We start from the raw sequence: 13718 nt of genomic DNA on the forward strand, positions 1-13718 counted from the left end.
ACTCATATGTGTTCAATGGAGTCCTGAGGTGGTGTGAATACAGTGGGGATGAATGTGTCTATTTTCAAGAACTGCTCTGAATTTGTACTTACCTGTAGAAGGTGAAATAGGCAGATTTTTTTAGCCAGGTAATTAGAAGCTTACAATAGAAATAAAAATATTTTGATCGCTTCTTGGCCTTTTATCTAAGATCAAGTGTAGCATAAAAATATTTTGTTTTATAACATTTCTCACAAACTTTTTCCTTCTCCACACCTTCTCTTTCAAACCATAAATTGTAGATGAGAGTGAGGTAAGGCTTTTGGGGCCATTTTTTTCCCCCCTCATTAGGTTAGATCAATTGGTGATACAATAGTTTTTGCCTGTTTTAATTAAGGGTGAATATCGGTGAATGATAGTTGGAAAACATCTGATATTTTTCTTCAGAGTGTTTAAGTTATAAATAGTAACTACAGGGAAAGTTAGATTTGTTTTCATTTTTCTCTGCTGTTTTTTTCGGCCCCAATTTTCCCCTGTAGGTAATATAAATGTTACTCAAGTCTGGAAAGGGAGTTTTGTCCTCTCTTAATTTGATTTTCTTAACCAAGTCGACAGTGATTTTATTGGATCTAAGATGCCATTCATATTGTTATCTTATATATTCCTAAGGAAGGAAAAAAAAAAACACAATGAGGAATTTTGTAGGAGACCTTGCATAAAGGAAAGGAAAAATAAAATCATCTTGCAGGAAGGCACAGTAAGGAAATGTGTATATTTCAATCTTGGTATTAGGTAGGGAAGGAAAAAAAACCCTCTAATGAGATTCTCCACTCAGAGAATTTTTTTAAACAGCTCTATTGCAATATTAATTTATATCTCATATATATTCCTATTTTAATTATACGATTTAATGCATTTTAATGTATTTACAGAATTATAGAGCCATCACCACAATCTAACTTCAAAACATTTTTATCGTCTGAAAAAGAAATCTGTGCCTTTTTATAGTCATTATCTATTCCCACTCTTAGCTAGGGCATCCGCTAATCTAATTTCTGTTACCCTCAGCTGGGGCAACCACTAATTTAATTTTTGTAGATATTTTATATAAATGGAATAATCTAATATGCATTATTTTGTGTCTACACATGTCATAGAATGTGTAGTATAGATAGATGCTCCTTGACTCATGATGGAGTTACATCCTGATAACTTCATCATAAATAAAAAATATAGTAAGTAAAAATGCATTGGATACCCTGACAAACCCATCATAACGTTGAAAAATTGTAAGTTGAACCATCCTAAGTTGGGGACCATCTGCACTTCATTCCTTTTTATGGCTGAATAATATTCATTTATATGAATATATCACATTTTATTTATCTGTTCATCAGTTGATGGGCATTTGAGTCGTTTCCAGTTTTTGGCTATTGTGAATAATGCTGCTATAAACAATTGCATACAGTCTTTGTATGAACATGTTTTAAATTATCTGCCATACAGACACAGAAGTGGAATTGGTAAGTTGCATGGTGAACCTATGTTTAACTTTTTAATGCCCTTTAGAATTTGAATTGTAAGCTGGTTTGGAGTCTGAATACATATAAATGGTGTAACCCCCAACAACTTGAAGCAGGTTATTTAACTTTAAGTGGATCAGGTTGCTGGTGTCCTCAGGTAATTGGCAGAAGCAAATGCAGATCATCTCCCTAAGAACATAACTTTGATTTAGGGCAGTCAAAGTTAATGTCAATTTTAAGATGTATCTTGGGGTTAGGGATATTCCATGATGAAAATTTGTGTGTCATAGAGTCAATGATATAGTAAATGGAAATAAAATTTCTTTAAAAAGCTCAAGGTAAACAGCATTCCCGGTGTTTTTTCCTTGTTTCTGTTACCACTTGCCTTGCTTCTCTTTGTATTTTCTTTTGTCCTGTTAGATCTACTCTAATGGTCTGCTGTTGTGTTTAGACCTGACACTGTGAAGTTCTTCATATAAATTCACAGGGGGGAGGAGAATGTGTGTTGTACACGTTTTAAGATATAGATCCTATAAATGCTGCTTTTCACTATGAGGAGTGACAAGATTTCAAAACTTGAAGGAAAGCCTCTGAAGGAAAGCTCCTTAGCAACACTTTGGTCCAATTATCTCATCGTACCAAGGAGGTCCCAGCAGAGATGGAAGACTGAGTCATGGTTGGGGTGTTGTTGGTGCAAAGTGAGTGACCAGTGAACCCCTATGAGCAGGACCTTTGTGATTGTGGTTGCCTTTCTGCAGGCTCAGTATCCTCTCTGACTTTCTCAGCCCTGGTAGCAATGCTCAGCTTGTGTCTGAAAGCCAGGACTTTGCTCTCACACTGAGTTCCTTGCCTCCTCCATAAGTAACCTTCTTGACATGGCTGCTGCTCCCTGCTGCTGTCTTGGGCTATTTTGGTAGTTGTAATGGGAAAGAGGTCCAATCATTGCTTCTTTTATCACTCACTAGGATGTTGCACAAACACATTAATTTTTATGTCCCAAACTGAACTCTTGGTATCCACCTCCTTTGTTTATCTGAAAACTTTGCCTTTTCTGTAAATGTCTCCATCCACCATCCACCCATTTGTTCAAGTCAGAAGCTTGGGAGACATCTTTGATTCCTTTCTTTTCTTTTAATTTCCACATTACCAAGTCTGATGATTTCTACCTCCAAAATATATTTCCCATCCGTTCACTTTCCTCTCTCTCTGCTCTATTACATTAGCTTGAGTGACTATAAGATTTTGCTTGGACTACTTTAAGAGCTGGCTAATGGTTAATGTGTGTTCCCGCTTCTTTTGTTCTCTCCCTCTACTTTTCCAACTGCACCCCACTTACTCTCCATACAGCAGCCCAAATTATCTTATTTTATATTTTTTGAGATGGAGTTTTGCTCTTATTGCCCAGGCTGGAGTGCAGTGGTACGATCTCGGCTCACCGCAACCTCTGCCTCCCGGGTTCAAGCAATTCTCCTGCCTCAGCCTTCGTGAGTAGCTGGGATTACAGGCGCCCGCCACCATGCCCGGCTAATTTTGTATTTTTAGTAGACACGGGGTTTCTCCATGTTAGTCAGGCTGGTCTTGAACTCGTGATCTCAGATGATCCGCCCGCCTCGGCCTCCCAAAGTGCTGGGATTACAGGCGTGAGCCACCGTGCTTGGCCTAAAATTATTTTAAAAAATAAGATAATTTGGGCCAGGCACGGTGGCTCACGCCTGTAATCCCAGCACTTTGGGAGGCCAAAACGGGTGGATTGCTTGAGCCCAGGAGTTTGAGACCAGCCTGACCAACATGGCAAAACCCCCCTCTCTACAAAAAATACAAAAAATTAGCCAGGTGTGGTGACACATCTGTAGTTCCAGCTACTTGGGAGGCTGAGATGAGAGGATCATCTGAGCTGCAGAAGTCGAGGCTGTGTTGAGCTGTGATGGTGCCACTGCACTCCAGCCTGGGCGATAGAGTAAGACCCTGTCTCAAAAAAAAAAAAAATTTTAATATGACCAATTTTGAACATCTACAGAAAGTAAAGAGGATAGTAAACCAAACCTTATATACTAATCACTTAGCTTCTATAGTTGTCAACTCAAGGCCAATCTTATTTCATCCATATCCTATCCCCAGATTATTTGGAATCAAATCCTAGACATGATAATTTATTTCTACCTCTAAATATGTTAAAATATATTTCTTGAAAACAAAGACAGTCTCTTTCATAATTACCATTCAGATACCAAGATCAGGAAATTAACATTGATATAGAGCTATAGTTTAATCTGTATGCTTTATATGACATCATTTTATCTGTATTTAGCTTGCAAAGGTCGCTTTTTAAAAAATCACAAGACTGTTATCACACCTAAAACATAATAATATCCATCCAGTAACTGGTCAGTGCTCAAATTTCTCCGACTGTCTCATTTATTTTTTTAACAGTATGTTTGTGTGAATCAGGACAAGAGTGATCCTTTCAGAAATTAAATGGGATGATGTCATTGCTTGCTTAAAATCCATCCATGAATTTTCCTGTCTAAAGTTGAAGACCCAATCTACCTTTGTTCGTAAGGTTTGAGGTGGTTGGGCTCCCACATACTGCTTCTGCCTCATCGAGGGCAACTCTTGCCCTCATGCATGACCCTCCAGCCACAAGCCTTATACAGTTTTTTGTGAGAGTAAACCCTGTGCTGCTCCGGATTGGAGTGTGTTTGCCCTCACTCTTTTTGAGGGCTTTTTGCTGGCCATCCTCCACTCTCAGCTGGGGTGTCCTCCCACTTTCTCAGTGACTCCACCAAAACAGTTAGTTTTCCTCCATTTCTCTGTCTTGGCATCTTGTTTGTTTCTATCACTCCATTTCTCATTTTGCAGTTAATTGTTACTTGTTTTTTGATCATCTGTTTTTTTGAGCTCCAAGTTCTATAACGAGGGGTCTGATCTACTTTGCTTGTCATGGTATACTTGGCACCTATGCACCATGCTTGTCACACAGTAGGTGCTCAGTATATATGTGTTGAAAAAATGAATGTGTGAAATTAATATACTGTCTTAGTCCATTTGGGCTGCTGTAACAAAATCCATTAGACTGGGTAATTTATAAACAATGGAAATTTATTTCCTCACTGCTTTGTAGGCCGCAAGGTCCAAGAGTAAAGTGGCAGCAGATTGAGTGTCTGGTGAGGGCCCATTCCTCATAGATGGTACCTTCTTTGTGTCCTCACGTGGTAGAAGGAAGCAAAAAATAGTGGAGAGAGGGAAAGGAAAAAAAAAAGAAGGAAAAAGGGGCAAAGAGACTTCCTCAAGCTTTTTTGTTAGGGCACTAATCCTATTTACAAGGGTGGAACCCTCATGACCTAATCACCTTCCAAAGGCCCCACCCCATCACTTTGGGGGTTAGGTTTCAACATGAATTTTGGAGGGACACAAACATTAAACCATAGCATGTACTGTTAAGAAAATATAGGTGGATCCTCAGAGTAGACTGCTAGGATTTGCAGTACATTAAAGAAAAAAATGTAGCCATCATTGAGTTCCTAATGAGTATAGGGCACAGTGATAATTGCTGTGATTATTCAAATGGTTAGTTAAGGGATCTTTTGGAATACACAGTTAAAAAAAAAGACTGTGGCTGATTGTGTTCATAAACTCAAATGCATACATAATTAAATAAAGTCCAAATGTTTGGGCATAGTAAACACTATCCATAATTGTTGGTGTTTCCATTGCCATTTTTCTCTGATGGGCTGACTCACTTTTCACTTGACGTTTGTATAAATGAGTGTCAGAATCTTAAAGGATACAGTGAGCTCATTGCCTTTTGTTAACTTTTTACCCTGTTTCACCTGACATCCTTTTTTTTTTTCTGACGCCTTCATCCATTCCCTTTTCATCTACCTCACGATAAAAATAGGAACCTAAGATGACTAATAAAACACCCAAAAGCATATACTTGGGAGCTTTGTTTTTTGAAATGCGCCAAACTTCTTCATTGCTTGTGTTCCGAAAATCATCAGTCTCTCTGGTCTCCTTTCTTTTTCCTTCTTCCCTCTTTCCCCCTTTTGTCTCTGCTTGTGGAACATTATTCTACGACCAGAGAATAGAGCTCCTCAAAGGCATAGTGATATTTGGTTTAGGTACATTTTTGAATAGTGTATAGTTCAGTACCATGCATGATGTACATCTAATAAATAGTCTGAAGACTTAATAGCCATCAACAAATTGGAAGAACCCTGAAATTGCCTAAAACTGAAGAGATATTTGGGGATTTACATATAAATTTTATTATTGTATAAAGTAATTTCTATGTTATTTATTTTATTTTTATTGCCTATAATGAAAATATTCATACCAGCAGGGGTCTTTTAAAATTACCTTTTAAGCAGAATGTTATAGTTAGAATGAAAAATGTTAAAACTCCCTATAGCTCTGATGAATTAACCTTTTCAAAGGTGTGGGCATAGTTTTTGGTCTCCCCTGTAGGCAATACAGCTATAAGCTTTTGATTTTTATTTATTTTAGTAGTTAGGAAAGTTTTCTGCAAGAGTAACTTGACTTTTATGCAGCAAAAAAAAAAAAAAAAAGTGTGTGTGTGTGTGTGTGTGTGTGTGTATAAAGTTATGTGTGTCAGATCTCCCATTGGCTTAAGGGATTCTTTGCCATTTAAAAATTTCAGCCTAATTTGAAAGAAATTATACCCATAATGTGTAGTTTGCTTTGATTAAAATAATTTTATGTAATCACTGTAAGAAAATTAAGCCTGTGATTTGTATTTAAAACATGTATTTTAAACGATACATTCTCTTTGTCTCGGTACAGTGGATGGGTCCTGTATTTTCAGCAGAACTTAGTTACTAAACTTGTATAAGGATACCTTTTCAGACAATCCCATAGAAGTAAAAATTATTTGGTAATATGTATTTAACCTACAAAATAATTTATTTGAAAGCATTTTGTAAAACTGCAAAGTGTAAAGCAAACGTAACATAGTATATACATATAATATATTGAAGAACACTGCTGTTTTTGTAAAAGCATTATTTCTTTCAAGATGTAAGACATTTTGATATAGCTGTTTCATACAGTCTCACAATGGCTACCTTAAACTATAAAAACACTTTTTAAAGATTTAAAAATAGAACACATTAAAAAAAATCTAACAAATATCTAAGAAATAAAATTATCCCTGGTCATTTCCCAGTTCTGAGACCTACTCCATCAAAACAGGGAAAAGGAAGGAGAGGATGCCTTCATTGCCTGGTTCTTTTTTTTTTTAATGCTAGTTTTATGAATTTATAGACACCCCAGGTTTAACAAGCCTTTATTGAACACATCCTTTACATCAAGTATTAAGCTATTTTAAGGGGACAGACTTGACAAAGGGGATGTGGGTATGGAATGGGAGTGTCCAGGAAGTCTCGAGTCCACATTTTTTCTCCAGTCAAGTCTCAATGTTGACACTGAGCCAGGGGCCAGGGTGCAAAGGGGAGAGGTTCACATGTGCAGGGATGTGTTGCTTTGTATGGTTCTTAGTAATAAAGGACAATAGTTGGAGATGTTATTGTTTAAATATTAAGAGCAAATTAAGGCATATAATTCTATCTTTTTTTGGGTAGAGAAGTCTGTTTCAAACATGGCACCAATAGGAAAAAAGAGTGATAGTTTTGATTGTTATGACAAAACCCTTACAAGCCCATTTCAAAGAGAAATACTTGAACATATATGAAAGAAGGTTAACACTGCAAACAGACCCAGAAAGAGAACACTTTGATGATAATATTGGCAAAGGGACATAAGCAGACAATTAAAAGAAGAAATACAGGTCCGACAGGCTGCTATATTAATTTCCTATGGCTGCTATAACAGATTAAAACTTGGTGTTTTCACATAATACAGGTTTATTTTCTTACAGTTCTGGAGGTCAGATGTCTGAAGTGGGTTTCACTAGGTCAAAACCAAGGTGTCCCATGGCCATGCTCCCTTGAGAGGCTCTAGAGGAGAATCCATTTCCTTGCCTTTTCCAGTATCTAGAGCTACATTCCTTGCATTCTTTGGCTCTTTGCCACATCCTGCATCTTCAAAGCCAGCAGCATAGCATCTTCAAATCACTCTCCTTCCATGGTCCCACCACCTTCTGTTTTTTGTGTCTCTCTACCTCCCTCTTGTAAGGAAATTTGTGATTGCCTTTAGGGCCCACTCAAATAACCCACAATAATGACTCTGTTCAGGATCCCTAATATCTATAAAGTCTCTTTTGTCATATAAGGTACCATTCATAGGTATTAAGGCCTGGATAACCTTGGGTGCCATTATTCAGACTACCACACCTATCAAATAGCATGTGGGGTGGAACGATACACATATGTTTATCTGTGTATGTATGCATGAAGCCTGTGCAAGGACATACCTATGGTATGTTTGGGATTATTTCAGTGTGTTGAGATTACAGGGTATTTATAATTTTCGAAAAGTTCCTTTTATATAACTGTTTTGCATTGTCAGAATTTTTATGGAATATATTTTATTAGTGATCAGAAAAAGCTAAGTAACTCTTGGAAAGATGATTTTTCAATAGACAGTTTTGTAAGAACAATTTTAGATTTACAGAAAACTAGAAAATGTAGTGGAGTTCCCACAGACCCTATACCTAGTTCCCCCTACGATTAGTATCTTACATTAGTATCGTACATTTGTTACAGTTTATGAACCATTTTGGATACACATCACTAACTAAAGTCCATACTTTGTTCAGATTTCCTTAGGTTTTACCTAATATCCTTTTTTTTTTTTGAGATGGAGTTTCACTCTTGTTGCCCAGGCTGGAGTGCCATAGCGCCATCTTGGCTCACTGCAACCTCTGCCTCCCAGGTTCAAGCCATTCTCCTGCCTTAGCCTCCCGAGTAGCTGGGATTACACGCATGAGCCACCACGGCCGGCTAATTTTTTGTATTTTTAGTAGAGACGGGGTTTCAACGTGTTAGCCAGGATGGTCTCGATCTCCTGTCCTCATGATCCGCCCTTCTCGGCTTCCCAAAGTGCTGGGATTACAGGTGTGAGCCACTGCGCCCGGCCCACCTTTTGTAATTTCTTAAAGGATATGTCGTAATTGATTAAATACTTAAGATCTGTACACATTACATCAATTATTCTCTTACATGTTACATATTATCCACAAAAATGTAGTTGGAAGCTGGACTTAATTAATTTTGAAAGGAAAAAAGAAAAATTAGATGAGAGATATTTATATTGATGGAAAAATGAAGGTGTGAAATGTACTTTACTAATAATTTTGCATTTGGGCTTGCAGTTCTCTTTTCCTTCCTTGAAAAAGCCTGACCTTCACAACACCAGGTCTTTTCATGTTTCTAAAGAATCTATAGTTTTCTTTTGTAGTACAGCGCACATGATATTTGCTGTCGTTTGGTGAATATCTGGCTCCCCAACTGGATTGAGAGCTCCAGGGGAGCAGGGACCTTGTGGGCTCTGCTCCCTGCTATATCCCCTGTGCCTGGCGCATAGTAGGCATACAGATACAAATGGACTGTCATTGCATATGCTCTTTTGAACTTTTAGAAATATGAGTGGTTAACTATAGGGTACATTTTTGGGTAAATAATCATAACAATTCTGTGTGAAAAGGGTAATTTAAAATAGTAGTATCAAAAATACATTTAGCTGTCTTGTCCCCTCCATATATATATATATAAATATATATAAAAATATATAAATATATATATAAATATATATAAAAATATATATATATATATATAAATATATATATAAATATATATAAATATATATAAATATATATATAAATATATATAAATATATATATAAATATATATATAAATATATATATAAATATATATAAATATATATATAAATATATATATAAATATATATATAAATATATATATAAATATATATATAAATATATATATATAAATATATATATAAATATATATATAAATATATATATAAATATATATATATAAATATATATATAAATATATATATAAATATATATATATAAATATATATAAATATATATATAAATATATATATAAATATATATATATAAATATATATATAAATATATATATAAATATATATATATAAATATATATAAATATATATATGTATATGGGTGTGTGTGTATGTGTGCATGTATATATAGAGAGGAAGAAAACTAGAAGTACATTATTGCAAAACATTAAGAGTGGTTATCTCTGGGTTGTGAGATTATGGCTGGCTTTAATTTTTTTTGAGATGGAGTTTCACTGTTATTGCCCAGGCTGGAGTGCAGTGGTGCTACTCAGCTCACCGCAACCTGCACCTACCCAGTTCAAGTGATTCTTCTGCCTCAGCCTCCCTAGTAGCTGGGATTACAGGCATGCGCCACCACGCCTGGCTAATTTTGTATTTTTAGTGGAGACGGGGTTTCTCCATGTTGGTCAGGCTGGTCTCGAATTCCCAACCTCAGGTGATCCACCCACCTTAGACTCCCAAAGTGCTGGGATTACAGGCTGTCTTTAATTTTCTTCTTTGTTTTTTAGCTCTTTCCAAGGAATTTACTATTTTATAATTTGGAAATACCACAATATTTTACCTGGTGTTACTTTTTGTTTTTTTTGAGATGGAGTCTCGCTCTGTCATCCAGGGCAGAGTGCAGTGGCGCAATCTTGGCTCACTGCAACCTCTGCCTCCCGGGTTCAAGCGATTCTTCTGCCTCAGCCTCCCGAGTAGCTGGGACTACAGGCGTGAGCCACCACACCCAGCTAATTTTTGTATTTTTAGTAGAGATGGGGTTTCAGCATATTGGCCAGGCTGGTGTGGAACTCCTGACCTTGTGATCTGCCCGCCTCAGCCTCCCAAAGTGCTGGGATTACAGGCATGAGCCACTGCGCCTAGCCCTGGTATTACTTTTATAATTAGAAAAATTAGTGAGTCCTATACTAAAAACGTTTCAATTCCAGCATGTGCAAGAGCCCTTGAGGCAAGATAAGAAATTTGTGAAGTCAACGACCACCTTATTCCCCAGGAGAGCTTTTATCTATTTAAACCAAAAAAGTATAGCTGAACTTTAGAACTATGTTCTATCTTAGAGTCTTTGAACTAGTATTTCCTATGCCTACTATCTTCTAGTTTCATCAAAACCACTTCAAATATTGTTGATCAATTATTAATTTAAAAGTGGAGTTTTCCAGCTATGTTAGTATGACTGTCATGTCATATATGTGTTTAATTCCCTTTGCTAATTTAACTTTTGTGCATTCATCTAAAAACTTCGGGGAAAAATTGATTTTCTCTTATTTAATATTTTTTAAAAGTCCATGATATAAAATCTACGTCTCAGTCGGCAATAACAGCCTACATTTTTCCTTAAGACAAAAGAGATCATTCATTTTTTTTTTCTTAATTGCCCCTTTTTAGATAGGAGATGAATCCCTGGATTAGATGAAAAATCATGAAAATATTCTGTGGTTTTTATAAATCCAGGCCATTTGTATTTTCCTTGCCTGTTTCTCTAGATAATTAAACAGTGATGGATTAGAATTAGGCTGCAGCAGAGATTGGGGGAAAAAAAATCTCCCGGCATCCCTTCCTGCAGAAGCATCCGCTACAGCAGTGAGTGTAGCTGCCACTTTAACTGACATGTCTTAAATTCTGCCCTGGAAAGCCCTGGGATGCTGTCAGCTGCCTCGGCAACTACTTTGCTTGTGCCTGAGAATTGAGAGTCTCATTGGAGACCAAGGAATAAAATAGAAATTGAGGATTTTTGTTGGCTCTAAAATTGAGGTTTGTCTCTTCTTTTAGTTGGCTTAAAAAAAAATCTGGTAGAAGAGAGGGAAAGACATCTTCATAGTGGGACTATATTCATTCCTCCAAAGTTACAGCTGCTCTAAATCTGTGAGTATGTCATATTTATTTAGCAGTTCCTGTGTTTATGATTCAAATGTTCTCTTTAAATCTATGAGGGTTTAATTTAAGGAAGGCTATGTAAATTTTTTAAACTCCAGTTAAATTTCACTGGAGCCTGCAGTTTTTGTTAGATGACATTGTCTTCATTAAGAGCTTCATGTCAAGCCTGCTTGGCTTCCCCTCTAACCCTCCCCCGACCTTTTTAAAACTTCCTAAGGTGAGTGCTGAAATTGAAGAAAATAGTGTGACTTGCTGCGGAGGAGGATCTGGTCTTCCCGGGATGCCATGGCTGGTTTATTGCTGCTGCAAGGTGTGCGTCTGGGCGGCTGAGACTCCTGCTGCAGAACAATGGCAGGATGATGCTGGTTCACTTTGTATTTACTGTTTGTCTTATGTCCTCTGCTGGTTTCATTATAGCATTTTGTTTGGTTTTGTTAGGGTAATTAGAACCTTAGAGATTAGTAAAGTGGCTTGTCCTCAGAAATAGCATGTGTTGATTGTCCTAGACCCTCACCTCTGACCTTGCTGTGCTGGCTTTAGTGGTCTCTTTGTAGCAGATTACAGTAAATGTGAGCTACCAAAAAGTGACCTTTGTATGGCCACCTTTTAAAATTGTGCATCAGAATCAATGCTGGTTTTTTTTTTTTTTTTTTTTTGTGACGCAGACCCTGAAGTCTAAACATCTGTCCTTAGTCATCGTGTCCCATTTTCCCCCTTTGGAATTTCCTGGACATTAGAATTGTATCCTTGCTGAATTAGTGAGTGAGTTTTGAGCATTCTCTAAAGATAAGTTAATTTTTGATTCTCACCATAACCCCCATATGTTCCTGATTTGTCTTTGTTGAATAAAAGTCATATTATTGAATGGATTAATATAATTTGGCTACTGATTTTGTTCCTTTATCTTAAAATTACATTAGCTGAAATGATTTTTAAAAGTTGATATGTTCAGAGATCAGTAGTCAAAATACTTTTAAACACCAACTGGTAACAGTCATCGTTGTAGATGCAGAATATGTTTGACTTAGGCTGACATATTATATGAGCTTTTTGGGTGCCAGTATTTTGGTTGACTTCCTGCAGGGTAAAATAAATCAAGGATTTAAAAAAAGAAATTTTCTCTACCACCCAGAGATCAAACATCTGCTGTTTTTATTTTTAAACATTTTGTCATACCTAAATGCAGCAACTTTGAATTTAATTAGGAAGGATTGCTAAAATTAGGAAATTCTGCCTTACTTAAACTTGCAAAGATCTTATATTCGTTCATTCATTCATTCATTCATTCATTCATTCATTCAAAAATGTTTACATCTGTTACGAAGCTCTTGCCAGGCTCTGGGGATATGATGCTGAACAAAATATTGTATCTGCCCTCATGGAGCAGATATTTTTAGCAGATGAAGAAGGCATTAAAAAACTGATTACCTAATTTCATTAAAATTGTGGTAATTTTTCACCTGTAGAAGTGTAAGTACTTTGTGGCCAAACATATAGGACATATAAATACCTGCAACTAATTCTGCCCCAGATCTGAAGGTACAGATCCCTAGAATGCTTAAGCTGGAAAGAGATGTTGGAAATGAGTTAATTGGTTCAGCAAGCATGTGGTCAGTGCTATAGTAAGTGCTGAGTTTAGGTCAGTAAGTAAGAAATGGTTCTGCTTTGGAGGAGCTCATAGTCTTAGTGGAAGAGGAAGGGAAATTGGCTATGTTAGAATGTTCTGTCATCAATTTCCCATTTTACTGGAGAAGAAACAACCTAGATTATTTTTAAAATGTCTTCTGTGCCAGGCCCAGTATCTATGGTAAATCTGTTTTTGACTTTTAAAAAAAAATCTTCAATAGCAACCATGTTGATTGACCTTAATGCTCCCATTTTCCAAATGAGGAAAACGAGGTGCACAAAGACTAACTCAGTTGCCTAGGGTCACTCAGAATGCTGATTGTAACTCCATCATGCTAAAAGTTGGCAAGTCTGTGCTCCTTGAAGCTGCTGGATTATGTCCCTTAGTCATAGGTTGGTTGGGGGAGCCCCCTCCTTTTTTTTTTTTTTTTTTTTTTCCTTTTTCTTCTTTTTTCTCCTAAAGCCACAGTACACTCCTAAATATCATGCTATTATGAAACAGGAAAATGCTTAGTTTTTTTTTGCCTCATGCCCAGAGGTCTTCCTAACATTTTGCACTTGCTTTCCACTTGTTAACAGCACATATACATTTATGTCTTTGGTTCGCTTTAGAAAGGACAGGATTGCACTTATGGGCAGATTATGCTTCAGTGGCAGGCCAGTTAAGGAACGTGGAAAACATAC

At 36.6% G+C, this 13718-nt stretch overlaps 1 protein-coding gene across 3 annotated transcripts in view; it reads left to right on the forward strand.

Moving 5' to 3' along the window:
- Positions 1-13718, forward strand: part of TTC39B (tetratricopeptide repeat domain 39B) — a 141267-nt gene that overhangs the window by 46390 nt on the left and 81159 nt on the right. Inside the window, exon 1 of one of the 3 annotated variants that reach the window (XM_055350800.2) lies at positions 11304-11396. The exons of the other annotated variants lie outside the window; for them this stretch is intronic. The gene's annotated coding sequence lies outside the window, so the exon portion shown is untranslated. Of the gene's footprint in view, positions 1-11303; positions 11397-13718 lie in introns of those variants that run through there. 3 annotated transcript variants of the gene reach the window in all.

The sequence above is a fragment of the Gorilla gorilla genome, chromosome 13 (assembly GCF_029281585.2).
Source record: "Gorilla gorilla gorilla isolate KB3781 chromosome 13, NHGRI_mGorGor1-v2.1_pri, whole genome shotgun sequence".
NCBI lineage: Eukaryota > Metazoa > Chordata > Mammalia > Primates > Hominidae > Gorilla > Gorilla gorilla.